This window comes from Zeus faber (genome assembly GCF_960531495.2).
Source record: "Zeus faber genome assembly, chromosome: 1".
In the NCBI taxonomy this organism is placed as follows: Eukaryota; Metazoa; Chordata; class Actinopteri; order Zeiformes; family Zeidae; genus Zeus; species Zeus faber.
This window is the reverse complement of record NC_137193.1, coordinates 20,398,550-20,415,957: the sequence shown is the minus strand read 5'-3', so window position 1 is coordinate 20,415,957 and position 17,408 is coordinate 20,398,550. Positions and strand designations below refer to the sequence as shown.

Genomic DNA, 17,408 nt, shown 5'->3' with positions numbered 1-17,408 from the left:
AACACACACGATACAGAAGGACGGCAAGCACTCGTCCGACACCATTCCCCAGTAGTCTGTTGAGCCAATAGGAAAAGTTGCAGGAATGCTGAGTAGGTTCTTTGCCAAGGTGTGTGTGTGTGTGTGTGTGTGTGTGTGTGTGTGTGTGTGTGTGTGTGTGTGTATGTGTGTGTGTGTGTGTGTGTGTCTGTGTCACCTTGTTCCTTACAGTAGATTAACTGGATTCAGATGTCTGCTTTAGTCTTCACGCAAAAAGACACAGACATAAATACAGTGGCACTGCTTCAATTAATATATGTAAATGTATGTATCAGTATGTGAGAGTGAGACGGAGAGAGACAGAGAGAGAGAGAGAGAGAGTGTGTGTGTGTGTGTGTGTGTGAGTGTGTCTCTGCAAACTGCATGTGAAAGGCAGACATGCCTAGTTGAACTAAATGCTTGTCCTGTCACAATAAACAATCCAACCATGCAAAATTGGACAGCACTGACCACATTATGGAAAATGGTCAACTCTATCTCACCGAAGAACATCGATCTAGTTTGCTGTGTTGATCATTGTGGCTGTTCTATAACAAATGCAATTCAGTTTGTTAGCCAGTGGGGCAAGGTATAAAATTCACGTACGTGCGTGCGTGTGTGTGCTGTATATGTTGAAGAATCAGATTGACGAAAGAGCTGAAAAGAGACTGTGGGGATTTTCCATATCCCTCTTTATTGTTTTGTTTTCCATTACTCCTATCACCGCCAATAAATAATGCATTATACATTCTCAAACACCAATACGACCATAACTATTCAGTTGGCAACATATTTAAATTGACTACAATACCGCAAATCAAGGCTGGATGACTTCAAATTGGGCGGAAAATACATTTGACAGTAGATGAAACAGAAGAGGAGGATAAAGATGACATTTTGAGAAGTTTAGTTGAATAATAATTACTGACTGTCCTCAGAAAATATGTACATATATATATATATATATATATATATATATATAGATATATATACACCGATCAGCCACAACAAAAAAACACCACTAATAAGCACTTATATTGTGTAGCTCCCCCTCGTGCCGCCAAAACAGCTCTGACCCGTCGAGGCGTGGACTCCACAAGACCTCTGAAGGTGTCCTGTGGTATCTGGTACCAAGACATCAGCAGCAGATCCTTTAATTCCTGGAAGTTGGGAGGTGGGGCCCCCATGGATCAGCCTTGTTGCTTCAGGCCACCGTCTTCCATTGCTCCATGGTCCAGTTCTGATGCTCACGTGCCCATTGTAGATGCTTTCAGCGGTGGACAGGGGTCAGCATGGCCACTCTGAGCGGTCTGCCGCTGCGCAGCCCCATACACAACAAGCTGTGATGCACTGTGTGTTCTGACACCTTTCTATCATAGCAGCATTAACTTTTTCAACAAGTTGTGCTACAATAGCTCTTCTGTGGGATCAGACCAGACGGGCTAAACTTCGCTCCCCACATGCATCAATGAGCCCATGGGGGCAAATGACCCTGTTGCCAGTTCACCAATTGTTCTTCCTTGGACAACTCTTGGTAGGTACTAACCACTGCATACCAGGAACACCCCACAAGACCTGTCGTTTTAGAGATGCTCTGACCCAGTCGTCTAGTCATCACAATTTGTCCCTTGTGTATATATATATATATATATATATATATATATATATATATATATACGCATTTTCATGATTAAGAATTTAAACAAACGTAAAGGCATTGTGTAATGTGCAGACTGTCAGTCTGTAATATATCATCAGGTTCTAAAAGGATCCCATTTTAGTTTTTTTTTAAGCCTTGTGTTAAAATCAATACCTTATGATATTAGGTATAGAAACTGATGCAGTATCTTCTTTATTAACATCAAAACTCAATAATGAAGTTAAAACTGACCCAATTTTTATCACCATCAAACCTATCGCACCCCAGCAGTGTTTTACCTATTTTGCAATGTACACATGCATGTAAAAAAAAAAAAAAAAGCAGTAACTTCCAACGTAGTATACAGAGGCATACAAAAGAACAGAAAGACTACAATGTAGGATGGTCTCATATATCTGACTTGGGTATCTACACAGGAAGAACACCGTCCACATGATGTCGGCAGAAAACTCTCCAAAAAGCCTCCAGCATCCATACAAACATCAACATTTAATTGTAAACTACAAAGCACTTGGTGCTATATGATTGTGCGGCTCAATGTATCCTGCTGTTTATTCTCTAATGCACTTATCCATCTTTCACCTCCCCCACCCCAGCCCACTTTCCCTACTCTCTACAGACTCCCTCCTCCTCACTCACATTATTCATATTTACAGCTCTTAATTCACCTCCTGCAATGACATCATTACCCAGAGTGCATCATTAAGAGGACAGCATGTGCATGTCCAATCTATTCTAATATTAAAACAAGAATTTAATCATAAATCTATGCAGTAAGCCTATGCGCAGCGTTTAAGGGTCTCCCAAACTGCCTGTTCAAGAAACACTTGCGTGTCAGTGTAATTACCCACGTCTCTCTGTGGGGCTAAAAAGCAGGCTTTGAAAAGCAGGCTTGTTCAAGTTAAATCACTAGGTGAAGCCCCAGGACAGCCTGGGAACACCTGTGAGGCAGGAGCAAATGAACAGATGTAGAGAATTATTCAGAATTCACACTCAAGTCGAGATACAATAACTTGTCAAATTGCCAATTTGTGCCCATCTGCAACAGGTTTTTGAGGAGTTTAACGTCAGTGGAGTGATGTCACAAGAGGCATTCCACTAGGGCTTATGAACAGCACATTACTTGGACGCTGTACTGTGTCCTTCACTATGCTGCAGGTGTGTTGTTTCGCCCGCTAGCCATTGATTGCAGCATTCTAACTTAATTTGCAGTACAGGACAGAGCAGAAATGGGTTGGTGATAACTCAAAGGTCTGGAAGCTCGTTATTGGAGAGCGTCTCTGGAGACCAGGAAAGGATAGCCCAACATACTGTCAGATCGAACAAACTCCTTGCAATATGTTACATCTGCAAAGCGACAGTCAACAGACTGGTATTTCAGTCATGGCACCATACAAGGTAGCTATATGTTTACATCACATTACGTCATTCATCAGACACTTTTGTCCAAAGCAACTCACAACATTCACCGGTGGAGGAAGTCATGCAAGGCTCACCGGGAGAATTTAGGGGTTAGGTGCCTTGCTCAAGGACACTTCAGCATGCTGCAAGGGGGACCTGGGATCGAACAGGCAATCTTCCGATTACTGGAGGAACCGCTCTACCCTGTGAGGCACTGCCCAACTGTTTAATGCGTTGCTTGGCAGCGCATTGCTTATGTGTGTTCGATGTCACAGTAACTGCGACGTCCTTTATGTCTTCAACAGTTTGATTGTTGGATGATTTCTCAACAACACCGGTCTTGGCTGATGGGGTCTCATTATCCAACACTACTTCTGCAATTTAAGTTTATACGTTGAGGGGAATGCGACAACCATTGTCTCCCATCAAGGCGGAACATCAAGTGCTAATAATTTCATAGTAGTTTCAGAGCTGTACATACAGTATGAGTTTTTCTTTGACTTTATCTGATATAATGAAAAGTGAACTTCGTTGAATTTGATTTTGCAATCAAAAAGTTGTCATTGAAACCAATCAACAGGAGAAACAACATTAATATAATAAATGCAACGCTAAACAGTCGAAAATGAGTGGTGCCTTCATCAGACACATTCAGAGGACAAGTGCAACACTCTGCAGTTAATCTGTTTACTGGCAAAAACTCAAATGTTCTGGTTGGACAGGTGCAAATATATTTATGTGTACAATGTGAAGCAGACCATTACTGAAAATGACTGAAAATGTTGACATTAGTGATGGCTTTTTGTAATTTATTATGAAGTCATGAATTTACTCTGATGGCTTCTGTCTGTAGTGATTGAGGTTTCTCTTGAGGTGGCTGCTGTAAAGGCACTTTACAACCATTTTATCAGGTACATATAGATTTTTGTTGAATGGACAATTGTTTATCATATCTTGGCCCTGGATACATAATAACCTGTTGTTTTTACTGTGCAATTCCCTGTACTGGAACAATGGCTAAACAAAGTGGTGACTAACCGAATATTGAGCCTTCATAATTCCCTTATGGATTGAAAGACTGAAGAGATTTTAACATTAATTTAGGGATTAGCATTTGTGGCTAATGACTGAACTAATTCTCCATGATCTCCTGTCTAGCAAATTATAGACGATGTAGACAATGTTGTGCTTTGCAAGGGGGAATTTGTGTATTTGGCGGTGCCAACGGCCTTGTCAATGTATTAAGGGCACCGGTACAAAGTTATTTTCAAATGGATAATCAATATTTAGAAAGCCTATGCTTATTCACAGGCGTGCGTTAGTAGCAGCTCGTTTTCAATGGCTATACATTTAAATAAGTGTCTCTAAGAAGCAAGTGCCTAACTTTGGTTTGAAACTTGGGGGAGGTGGGGGGCATAATAAAACGGGGATGTCACCAGGGGTTCCGGACCCCATCTACTCCCCGTGATTTCTGCCCCTGCCAAGAAGATAACGTTGGTTTTTACTTGACACAGAACATCCAGTGCTATACATCAGAATATTTTAAAAAGCAACATTAATAACTAATCCATTGACGGTAAAGCTCCCTGAAAGATTGAGAACTAACTTTCTGGAGTATTTTGGAGCAATAGATCATTCTGTTGGTTTTTATTTGATAAACAGATAGCCATCAGATAATACATGTGTTCTCATTGATGGGGGGATATTTCTGGGGTCATAACATAAAATGTAAAAATGTAATGTTGAGGAGGCCCGGGGTGTGGGGGGGGGGGGGTTTGCGTTTGGCATTCAGATATTGCTCCAAGCTGTCACTTGTAAAAGCACTTAGGAGATTACAATATCTTAGAGTACCTCAGTGGAACTATAGATCTCTCTTGGAGACATGGCTTATTAATCTTGATTCTATAGCTTTGAGCATCATGTACAGTAGATACAATTGGAATACGGAGGATGAGGACAGGAGTGATTGTGCTTCTCCTCGACCCAGGAGGAAAAGTTTTGCCAAATAAGCATGACAAAAAAAATGTCAGAATACACCGAGAAGGAAGCCGTCGGAACTTTGCCTCGTAAATTAGCCTGTATTCACCATACAGCAAGCTGACTGGTCCCCTTCCACAGCCTTTAACTCTAACGTTTTTTTTCTATAATAGCGGCCATGCTCGTCAAGGGACATGCCAAATTAACTGTGAAGTGATTCTAATTATGGGTCCAGACATCCATTTGCAATAATGAAGTGGGCTGCATTATTGCTTCTGAACTTTGGAATTTTCTGTTGCCATACAGAGTGCCAGATTATCATAGTTTGTTTCATTTTTACTTTGTAGATTATAAACATAGATTGTATTTGTTTGTAGCCATCTATATGTCTATGTGAACAAGGGACGGACTGGGTAAAAGTGAGAGAGAGAGAGAGATTTAATGATAACATAACATGGACGAAAGAATGGTCTGAGGGAAAACGAGAAAATATGAATGATTTAAAAAATGCCAAAGTGAAAAAGCATCTAATTATCCCTCCCCCTCCCCTCCGTCTCATACCTTCTCTGAATCTCGCCCAAAAACTGACCTCCGATGCCGCTGAAAAAAGGCAGCAGATGGAGAAGGGGAGAGTCGCATTACAGGGGAATGAGGGACAGATGAGGGAGGGACAGGAATACCCCAAAAAATATGATTTGTATCAACTGCCATTCATCTTTTTATGTATGTCTCTCTAAGAATGCATTTTCTTTCCCACAATTTTGAGCGGTTTTCTTTGTTCATCAAAAAGTGGTTACGGAACATTCTTAATGTTTTTTATCTTCTCTCTACTGTAGCTGTCTCAGCTCAGAAACAAGAAAGTTCCAGATTGGAACTGATGGTGTCCTTCGATACAATAAAGTAATTTCTCCTTTCCTCGGCTCAAACACCAAGCCTTGGCTTGCGGGTTGAAAATCCTGCCAACTTATGTTACTCCAAGAGTAATTGCCATGCTGCGGTAGTACGCCTCAACAAACTGCGACTAGTTGTTTGCTTCTCCCGTCAACCTTTCCAATTTCGATGCCTTCGCAAAAAAGGCTTTAAAGGACTAAAAGGACTAATATGTGAACTGAAATAACGTCAGCTGTATATCTTGTGAGACGTGATATGAAAACAGTGTGGAAGCTGCGCACAGCAGCATCCTGATATGTGTTGCGGTGTGGGAGATCATACATATCAAGGGTTTATGAGAATCAACCCAGTATTTGAAGAATCACTCCAAACATAAACAGAGACCCAGTATTGGTCAGGAGGCTTGCAGAGCCACACCACCCTAATACTAAATAGACTGTGTGTGTGTGTGTGTGTGTGTGTGTGTGTGTGTGTGTGTGTGCATGCATGTGTGTGTGTGTGTGTGTGTGTGCGTGTGTGTGTGCGCGTGAGAGAGAGAAAGAGAGAGAGAGAGCGAGAGAGAGACTATTCATTAGACAGCAAGGGAATGCTCCTTAATCAGGCAATCTGTCTTAATAGCTGCTCTAATTAAGACAGGTGGGGAGAGCAGCTCGCACATGTGTGCCCAAACAGAATGCACCTCCAAACACACATCTCCACAAAAACAGGCACGCACACATACAGTACACAAACACACACAGAAGGAGGTACGTGGACATACAGATACAAAGCCATTGATGCTCAGGTTATGTGCAAAGTCCATGAGGAGCCACAATAAATCAACATGTGAATATGAAGTACACTGTGCGTGTGTGTGTGTGTGTGTGTATATGCATGATATGTGGGCACATATAATGTGTTGTGTTCCTGTTGTGAAAACTGATTACTCTCACTGTTACTTCACATGCACACAACAGGAACTGCTGTACCCCCCTGTTCTATCTCACCTGCATAAAGAAGGAAAAATGCCCCGCTGTCAGTGTATTTATTATTTTTCACAAGCACGGACAAGGACAGGGATATCGCGTGGTGGTGACGTACGAAAGAACAGAAAGACTACAAAGTAGGATGGTCTCACATATTTGACTTGGGTATCTACACAAGACGAACACCGTCCACATGATGTACAGTAACTCCACAAAAAGCCTCCTGCATCAATACAAACAAGGTTTGTATTGATGCAAGGTTTTGGAAACTACAAAGCCCTTGGTGTCATCTGATGGTGTCATCTGATTCAAGATTCAAGATTCAAGAGGTTTATTCGTCTCATACATATACATACAGTATATGCCGTGAAATGTCAATGCAACACACCCGGTGATTACACATAATATGTTCTAGACTGAACACAGTAGCTACCTAAGAATTTCTACTTGACTAACTAACTGATTGCTAAAACGTTATGCAGTAAGTCGAAAACTATTCAATAAAATAAAATATATGGAATAAAATAAAATAAAATAAGAACTCAAGGGTAATGCCGGGTGGGGGTACAAAATAGATAAAGGGAATAGGCTTATGTCTATGGGATAGACCTATGTATATGAGATAGGCTATTTATGTATATACAGATATGTGCATTAAAGTGGCATGTGAATAAAGTGAGGTAGTGTTTGTGAGATATACAGCACAGTATACAACAGTACGGCGCAGCAATACGGTAACACCAAACAACCCAGAACAGTGATACAGTATGCAGTACAGTATGCTACATACAGTACAGTAAGGTAGTGGAGCCTATGTGTGTGGCGCAGTGAGGACCCCTGGTGAGGTCAGCAGTGACAGTTCTTATGGCTTGCGGGAAGAAACTGTCTCAGTCTCTCTGTCCTCGCTGTGTGACTGCAGAGGCACTTGCCTGACTGCAGCAGCTGGAACAGTCCGTTGTTGGGGTGATGAGGGTCTTCCATGATCCTGTGGGCTCTGCTACTACACCTCCTGTTGTATAAGTCCTGCAAGGAGGGGAGGGTAGTTCCAGTGGTACATTCAGCTGAATGCCTGGCAGGATGCCCTCCACTGCTCCACAGTAGAAGGACTTGAGGATCCTCACCGAGACCTGGAATTTCCTCAGCTGCCTGAGGTGGTACAGATGCTGCCTCGCCTTTCTCACCAGAGTGTCTCTTTGTAAATCCCATGTTAATGTTCTGTGATGTGGACTCCCAGTTACTTGAAGCTGCTCACCCTGTCGACAGAAGTCTCATTAATCACCAAGGGCGCCTGCGTCCTCGATTGTGATCCACGCCTAAAGTCCACAATCAGCTCCTTAGTTTTGCTGATGTTCAGGCGGAGGCTGTTGTCCTGGCACCAGAGTGACAGGTCAGTCACCTCCTTGCGGTAGGCCTTCTCATCGCCGTCGGTGATCAGGCCCACGACAACGGTGATGTCAGCAAACTCGATGATGGTGTTGGAGCTGGACCTGGCCACACAGTCATGTGTGTACAGGGAGTACAGTTGGGGGCTGAGGACGCACCCCTCGGGGGATCCTGTGTTCAGCCAGTCAGATGGGGACCATGGTATTGAACGGACGGTAGTCATTCAGGCAGGCAGGAGAGGTAATCTTTGGGACAGGAACGACGGTGGACCTCTTGAAGCAGGACGGGATCACTGATTCAGCCAGGGAGATGTTGAATATTGTAGTGAACATCGGAGCTAGCTGGTTAGCACAGGTCTTCAGTACTCGCCCAGATATGCCATCTGGGCCCGCAGCTTTCCTGGTGTTCACCCACATCAGAGCCCTCCTGATGTCATACTCAGACACTGAGAGTGCGCACTCATCCCCAGCGGTGTAACTCCAATTAGCCGGGGAACTAAAGGTGCCGTTGCCAGACTCAAACCGCGCATAAAAGGAGTTCAGTTCGTTGGTTATGGAGGCGTCGACACTCGAGACTGGGGAGGAGCTGCTCTTGTAGTTTGTTATAGTCTGCAGCCCCTGCCACAAGCGTCTGGTGTCCTGTTGCTCCATCTGATGGTGCAGCTTATATCCTCAGCTTGTAAACTGTTGTTTATTCCCTAATGCACTTATCTATCTCTCCTCCTCCATTCCAGCCATATGGAGAAATTTAGCCTTGTTGTGTCCCTCCTCCAGGGGGCGGCCAGGAGAAGTCCCTTGACTACGTCACGCCATGTCCCACATCATGTTTTTAATCCCCCTTTTTCACGTTTGAGCAGACCCATGTGAGCACGGGGAGAACATGCAAACTCCACACAGAAAGGCCCCTGATCAGGAGATAACCCACCTGAGCCCAGTGCCAACAGCACCTCAGGGGGGAATCGAACCCAGGACCTTCTTGCCGTGAGGCAGCAGTGCAAATACTGTGCCATGCAATCTGTGAAACCCTGATTGTGCCCATACAGAGGTCTAGTAGGAGATATTTTGCCTGCAGGTTCTACTTTGAGCAGCTTGTGTGTTCAGCAGGAATCTGATTAGTGGACTATTTTTGGTTCACCAAACACTACACTAATGCCACGGAACAATATACTGTATGATTTTACAACACAAGAGGTGTGTTTGGGGAATTAGAGAAACCCTGGAGCCTTTTTTGGCCCCTGGCTCTGCAAAATTGTTAGTTTTCAGCCCTTTGAACTCAATAATATGTCCCTCATGCTCCGATAGTGAGACATCTAGTGGATTATGTTCCATTAGAGTACCACAAGACCAACCCACTGAATGGCCTGTCATATGTTCATAAAATATTACTTTCCTTTCTTACTTTCCCCCTCTGTCGAACCTACCCCCCCCCCCCCCCCCCCTTTCTGTATCTCGCCTTCCTGCTGCAGCCTCCATCTCTCTTTCTCTCCCCCGTATACTTCCTACCCTCTCTTCCTTTCTCGCACATTCTCTCTCTTTCTCTCTCCAGGGTTTTCTATCCATCATTCTGTCTGTTCTTTGCTCTTATTTAGCTCCATCTCTACCCAGAAGCCATTGCAATTCCGGGCGGCTCCCCGCCTCTCCTTAAACCCGCTCTCCTGGGTGTGTGTGTGTGTGTGTGTGTGTGTGCGTGTGTGTGTGTGTGTGTGTGTGTGTGTGCGTGTGTGTGTGTGTGTGTGGTTGTGTGTGTGCGTGTGTGTGTGTGTACCCTGCGGGACAGTGCAGTAATCAGAGCAGACACAGCGAGAGAGAATGAGAGAAACACAGCAGGAGAGAGGGGGGAGAGAGAGGAGTATGGGGACCGGTATTATGATTATTACATTAAATTATATGAGAATTTCCCCACCCTACCTGCCGACACAGGCTGCTCACTATACAATACAGCTCTCTTCATACAAACATGTTCACACACACATCTACACAACTACAACAGACAATAGCAGTATGTGATAGGATTTACACATACAGCTGGATTTTCTCTTGAGGGATCAAGAAGGTGCAACCTAATCCATTCAGATATGCAGGCGGCAGGACTTGGTTCAGTAAGAGGAATAAAAATGTGATGGTGGAGTTGATTTGATGCTGCTGATCTTAAGTGTACTCAATCTGCGGTCCAGCTGTCCTCCCCGGGGTTTGTACCTCGAGTAGGCTTTTCTGTTTGACTATGGGAGCTGTAAGCATGGAGGATTCTGTTCACCACCTCACCCACGGGGATGCTGAGACTCTGTTCCTCGATCCACCACTGCTTTCTCCATCTATTATCATTTGCAACAAACTTTGTATCCTGCTTGTCGGATATTCTTAAGGAGTCTGGGGCTTAAATCTGAAGTATGTTTTATCTGTGTTCCTGGGAAGACGGTGTTTCAGAAGGCGAGTCACCAATACCATTTAAGTTAGCTAGTATGCAGGAGTTTCTCAAAGGTTCTGCGTGCCTGAATAACCCTGCAGTGCTTTGAGAAAAAACATTCTGTTTTACTTTAGATTCGCGTACAATCCATCATTTCCTTTAGCATGCATATCACTGCCCATTTGACTAAAGAAATGTAATTAAGCTGTTTCTAGGCATATCAGTATGGGATTTATTTGGTTATGCCGGCAAAATGTTAAATCTTGCACGCTGGTGTTGACTGAATAACTTGTCCTGTGCCTCTCTCCTGAATATAAACTACTATTACGGCAATTATTGCAACTACCCCGGAGACCCATTATTTAGACACATCCATCATCGCCTATCAATAACTATTTCTCACATTCAGCACTCCTGCAAATCATCCGTATTTTAGACAAGATGACAACAGTCGTCCAGTTATATAGAGTGTGTAGACTCTAATGACACGAATGTTATAGTACTGCTTATGCCTTGTATACACCAAAGGACTTAAGTTTTAAGGATCATTAAGAGCACGATCTCTGGCAATCTTCTGTTCAATTCCAGACTAGTTTGGGACTCTGCGAGAATATCAGGTCTGGTAGATATTATCCTAAAACTTAAGACCGTCCTTGCCTCTTTTGAGGGTCATTTGGCATTTCCCTGCTATTATTCACACAGGTTTACATAACAAAAAACTTGTTATTTGACTTGTATACTGTTTGGCACCATTTCTCTCAGCAAATACACTTTGATAGCAACATTTTGTTTTGTCCCTTTCTTTTCTCGCTCATTATATTCACTCTGAATGATTCAACATTGCTCTCTGCCTCCTTTTATCCGCATTTCTCTCTTTCTTTCTCTGACCTGTGGTACTCTTATATTTCTTCTGACCCATCTACCTCCCACTCCTTACTTGCCACTACCCTCTGTCCTTCTCACATCCCCTCTCGCCTCTTTACCTCTCATCTGCATCATCTATCTTCTTAAAAAACTGTTACCACTCCCCTTCCCTATCTCTATATATGTTGCTGTTTCTGTCCTTTCTTTTTCCAATCATCCTTGCCACCCCATACATTGAATTGCATTTTTTGGATCTTCCCTTCAACGTTCGCCCTATATTCCCTTTCCCCTCTTTCTCTTTGGATCCACATCTCTGTCTTGTTGTTGTTCTTTGCTTTCATCATCATCCTCTTCTTCTACTTTTCCCCTCTCCAACTTGCTGCCGGTACACAACCAAGGGGGAAATGTTCCCTACAATTTTGAGAAAATGACTTTCAAAGGCTTTTTTGCCCGTTAGATATAAGCACACACCGATGCCTGAATAATAGCTCAATGGGTCGCCATTATGCTCTGGCTCGCCAAGCAGTGGATTCTGATATGAGCGCTGTGCAGAGATCATTTGCTGTAACCTACAGTTAACGAACGGCACCCGGAGCCAGTGGGGAGAAAAGACTGGTTCATGCACCCCTTTTGCTGTCTATTATGGCATCGTGGACTAACACTGCGTCAAGAGGATCCCTAGACACTCCCAGACACTCAGATAATGCTGAACGATGCAACGATGTTGGGCCAGCGGCATTTAAAAAAAACTGTCGTCCTCCCTTAGTGTTTTGTTAAGTGTCACTCGTTGACATGCACCACCCAGCTGACAGAGCACTGGCCAGAAGGGCAGAACTGATCTCTGACTTCAACTTTTTTGTTCGGTTGACTTCATAAATACGTGAGTAATGAAACGTAGCGCATTTAATGATTTTAAATTTGTATGAGTCCAAGAGCACCTCGTCAGTAGACTCCTTAAGGTTATAAACATCATCATGATAATGTGGTGGTGTCACAGCTCTGCGACGTGAGCTAGACGGCTTATACAGAGAGCAAAGTGGGCACCTCTGCTGGCGTTGTAACGGAAAACAGAACAGATTTAACTTGCCGCGTATATACTGTATATAAATAACAGATTAACTAAGAGCTAATGAATGTTTTATACCCCATGCAAAGCAAAATTATTCCCAAATTTGGAAGTGGGCTGTACGGGTTCCCGGGTTTAAGCAGCCACACCTGTCTTGGTTCTAGGTAATTAAGCCTGTTGCTCGTCAGAGCAATCAGCGAGCAACAGGTAAAAAGCTCATCCTCACACACACAAGGGGAGAGCCTCTGTCATGACATGTGTCCATCTGCTCCTGGCTCATCGCATCTTGCCACTCTCTACAATAAACTGGTGCATTTGTAACATCTCTGCCTGTGTCTCCGTGTTGGAGGACCCTGAAAACACCATTCAGGTTGCATGTGGAAGGCGAGACAGCCACAGGCTGTGTGTGTGTGTGTGTATGTGTGTGTGTGTGTGTGTGTGTGTGTGTGTCTGTCCACCGGTGAGTGTACATGACTTATCCCCATTGGCATTGGTGTAGAAGGTCGGTAATATGTGGCGGTGGCTCCAAGCAGCGGAAGGGGCCCCGAAGCCCCCCCCGAACTCCGCAGCCCTGTGGACACCCTACGGCTGCAGGAAAGCCCCGAGTACCCTGCCCTGCGGCCACAGAAGACCCCCGGGCCCCCAGAGAAGCCAGAGGTCCGTGGAGCAACCCCCACACCCAGCCCTGAGGAGCATGACCCAGTCACAGGGAGCACGAGGACACCCCCCACCCCAGGGGCGCACACATACAACCAACCCCCCGGGTGCAGGCACAAGACACAGCCGCCGGCACAGAACCCGGGCCACGGGTGCAAGGCACGGACCGCGGGCCTGGATCCTGGCCCCACGGCAACAGACCAACACCGCGCCCAAACTGCCTGCCCCACGGGCGAGCCGGCAGGACCCCCAGTTTAAATTGTGGGGTTGTCCGCCCCAAAATTTGAATCCCACTCCCATTAGATTAGAACACATACACTCCCACACCAATCCTACTCCAAACAACACTCCATCGGACCAGGGTCTGCGGGACAGGAGGGGTGCGAGTGATTCTTCCTCCCGTACATGGTGGCAGCCAACCTACAGCGATCAGCCAAGGGCACAGAGCGTCCGGCGTGCGCCTCTGCCATGTCGGAGCAGCTCCGCACCCCCATCAGTCCCCTGGTCAGCCCCCAGCCGCCGAGGATGCGGACTACAGAACATAGGGCGGCAGATGGCACCCCCACCCACAGCCCGACCCCCCCAGCGACGAGTGCCCCACGCACCTAGAGCGTCAGAGGGCAGGTACCCTGGCAGCCCGGTGTGATGAGAGGAGACCGCCCCCCGCGAAGGAGGCCACATGGTGGGCCCCGCGCCTAGCACAGCCAGCCAGGTTAAGAACTCAGGTTGACAGGTCCAGACGGAACGCCTAACCAGCCCCGCCAGGACGGGCCCCCCACGGGAAGCAGAAGGACACACAGGCCCAGCCGACCTGGGCGACCCCAGCGGCAGGCCGACCTGCCGATAACAGGGCCGAGACCCGAACCAGCGAATCACACCCCCCACCCCCAACCCGAGCCCCAGAACCCACAACCACGCCCGAACCAACACACGGACGCAAGCTGCAGGTACTCCCCGGGAACATGTCCCCCCCCCACCCCCAGAGACAGGCCAGCTCAACTCAGGTAAAGGAGCGGGCGCCACCACCCAGACTACCCAACTCCCCCGTGGGGCCCCAGGATCCCCCAAGAACACAGGCCCACGCACCACAGATGTCCCCAGAGCCACCCAGGCATCCACCCAACCGCTGAGCCCTGGCAGATCAGGAGGTCCCCCACATGCCCCAAAGCACAATGACATTGTACCGACTTGGAGTTATGTCAGTGATAAAAGTAGCCCATATTTCATTAAATGAATCAACATTGTTTTGGGATATTGCCAATAGTTTTTCCATTGAGATGTAATCTATTAATAACTGCAACCATTGGGATGTGGTGAGATTATCTCTCTTTTTCCCATTGAGTAATATTGTTTTCTTGGCCATTGTTAAGGCGATCAAAATGGGTTGGTGGTGTTTCGGTGGTGGGTTGACTGAGGAGAGGTCACCGATGAGACATATAGACGGGTAGAATGGAACGCTGCGACCCAGAAGGGTCAATAGCTTCTTGGTGATGTTGGTCCAGAATGCTAGGATAGGTGGGCAGAGCCAGAAGGCATGAAAGTACTCATCTCCGGTATCAAGGGAACAGTATTGGATGAGTTGCATTTTGGAGAAAAGGTGTTGTTGCAAATAAGCTTCCACAGGTTGATATCGGTGGGAAAATTGATTTTTCAAGTGACTGATATGAGTGAGATGTTAAATCATTTCAGGTGGTTGTAGGATGTTGTTCGTCAATTTGATTTTAGTTTTTAGAGCCTGCTGTAATTAAAGGAATTGAAGGAAGCCGTGGCCACTGATATTATACCTTTGGGTTAAGGTTGGGAAAGATATAAGCAAATTGTTTTCAGAAATGTGTTCCAGATGAGTAATTCCTTGTCTTTTCCAAGACCTAAAGATTATTGGTCTGTTTTTAACCAAGAAATCTGGGTTGTGCCAGATTGGCGTGAATTTGTTTGGAGATAAGAGTGTGACCACTGAGTTTGAAGAATCTCTACAAGGCTGACAGAGTTGTTGCGATAAATGGGTTTTTAATGCAATTATGTTTCCTTATAGATTCAGTAAGGAATGGGAGATCGGAAAATGATAACTCCTGACATTCAGATTGCTCATTGTTGTCTCGCCATCCATGGGCCAATTGTTGCTCTGGTTGTAACCATTTAATTATAAATTGAAGATGGTTTGCTAGATAGTAGTATCAAAAGTTTGGGGCTGCTCGGCCTCCACGATCTTTGTTTTTCTGTAGTGTTGCTAGTTTAATTCTCAGTTTCTTGTATTTCCAATAAAATGTGTTGACTATTGAGTCTAGAGTATTAAACCAATGTACTGTTGGTTGCACTGGGCTCATTGAAAATATATTGTTTATTTTTGGAAGTATATTAATTTTCACTGCTGCTATCCTACCAATAAGTGAGATGGGTAGGTTGTCCCATCGAATGAGGTCTTCTTCAATGGATTTGAGCAATGGAGTGAAGTTAAGGGTAAACAAATCTGATAGATTGGGGGAGATATCAATACCAAGGTATCTAATATTGCCCGTTGTGATGGTTAAGTAAAGTTTGGGTTGCAGCATTACAGTCCCCCCCAGTGAGTGGGAAGCCTGTGGTTTTAGTCCAATTTATTAAATAGTCTGAGATAGCTGAGAATTTAGAAATAAGATTGAACACCTCCGGTAGGGATGATCTTGGGCTCCGTATGTACAACAGGATATTGTCTGCATACAAACTGATTTTGAGAACAGAGTTTGCTGTTTGTATGCCTACAACATTACTGTTTTGACGGATGGCTGCTGGGAGGGGTTCAATAAAGATGGCAAATAGTAAAGGGGAGAGCGGACATCCTTGTCTTGTGCCGCGTTGTAGAGTGAAACGCTGTGAAGTGTAACCATTGGTGATGACAGAAGCAGATGGAGAGTTGAAGAGGATTCTGATCCATTGAATGAGGGACTCTCCAAAGCCAAATTTGTTGAGGATTGAAAAGAGATATGTTGAATTAACTCTTATCAAATGCTTTTTCGGCATCCAAAGAGGCAATAATAGTTTTAAAGTTGTTCCTTTGAGATATGCTGATCAGACTGAATAAATAATGCATATTTCTGGATGAGTGTCTGCCTTTGACAAAGCCTGTTTGGTCTGGGTGAATTATAAATGGAATTACTTTTTCAATTCTGTTGGTTAGTGTTTTACTTGTAATCTTAAGGTCCCAATTAATAAGGCTTACGGGTCTGTAACTGGAGGTGAGGGTTGGGTCCTTATTGGGTTTGAGCAAAACCGAAATGAGAGCAGTATTCATGTGCGGAGGCATGGTGGAGGTTGACTTGACCTCTGTAATCATTCTGATGAATAATGGGGAGATAAGTGGCCAGCAGTGTTTATAAAATTCCACTGGGAAGCCATCTGATCCAGGAGATTTATTGTTGGCCATAGAGAAGAGCGCTTCCCTGAGTTCTTCAAGAGTATGTGGTTGATCTCAGGTGGTAGCCTGCTCCGTCGAAAGTTTAGGAAGGTCAATATCATCAAGGAATGAGTGAATGTTTGATATATTTGATTCATCTTCCGAGTGATATAGCTTATTATAAAAGTCTCTAAATATGTTATTGATGTCTTGCGGAGAGTATGTTATTCTACCCCGTAAATCTTTGATGGCTGTAATAAGTGATTTTTCTCTATCACCTTCAATTGATTGGCAAGAAATTTACCTGATTTGTCATTGAATTCAAAATAATTTGCTCTTGTTCGTCGCATAAGGAATTGTGTCTTTTGATGGATGATAGTTTCAAGTTGAGATGTAATTGTCCTGATCTCATTTCGGATTTGCTTAGAAGATGAGTGGGCTTGTTGGGAGTGCAACTACTTTAGTCGCTGTTTGAGTTTATTTTGACATTCTTGTCCTTTCTTTTTCTTGTGAGTGGAGAATGAAATAATACTACCTCTTAGAACTTCCTTAGCCGTTTCCCAGAGTAAGGATGGTGATATTTCTGGGGAGTCATTCAGTTCAATGAAGGAAGTCCATTCTCTTGAAAAGAAATGGTTGAATTCTTTATCTGTCAAATTGAGGTGTCAAACCGCCATCTGCTGGGAGGGTTCCAGTTTGTTTCATTTATCAGGTTGAAACTAATTGGCCCGTGATCGGACATAGGATGGATTT

At 44.6% G+C, this 17,408-nt stretch overlaps 1 protein-coding gene across 1 annotated transcript in view; it reads right to left on the bottom strand.

The window, feature by feature from the left end:
• csmd3b (CUB and Sushi multiple domains 3b) overlaps positions 1-17,408 on the bottom strand; it is a gene marked incomplete at its 5' end in the record, with an annotated part of 405,005 nt that overhangs the window by 182,550 nt on the left and 205,047 nt on the right. The gene's annotated exons all lie outside the window — the stretch shown is intronic.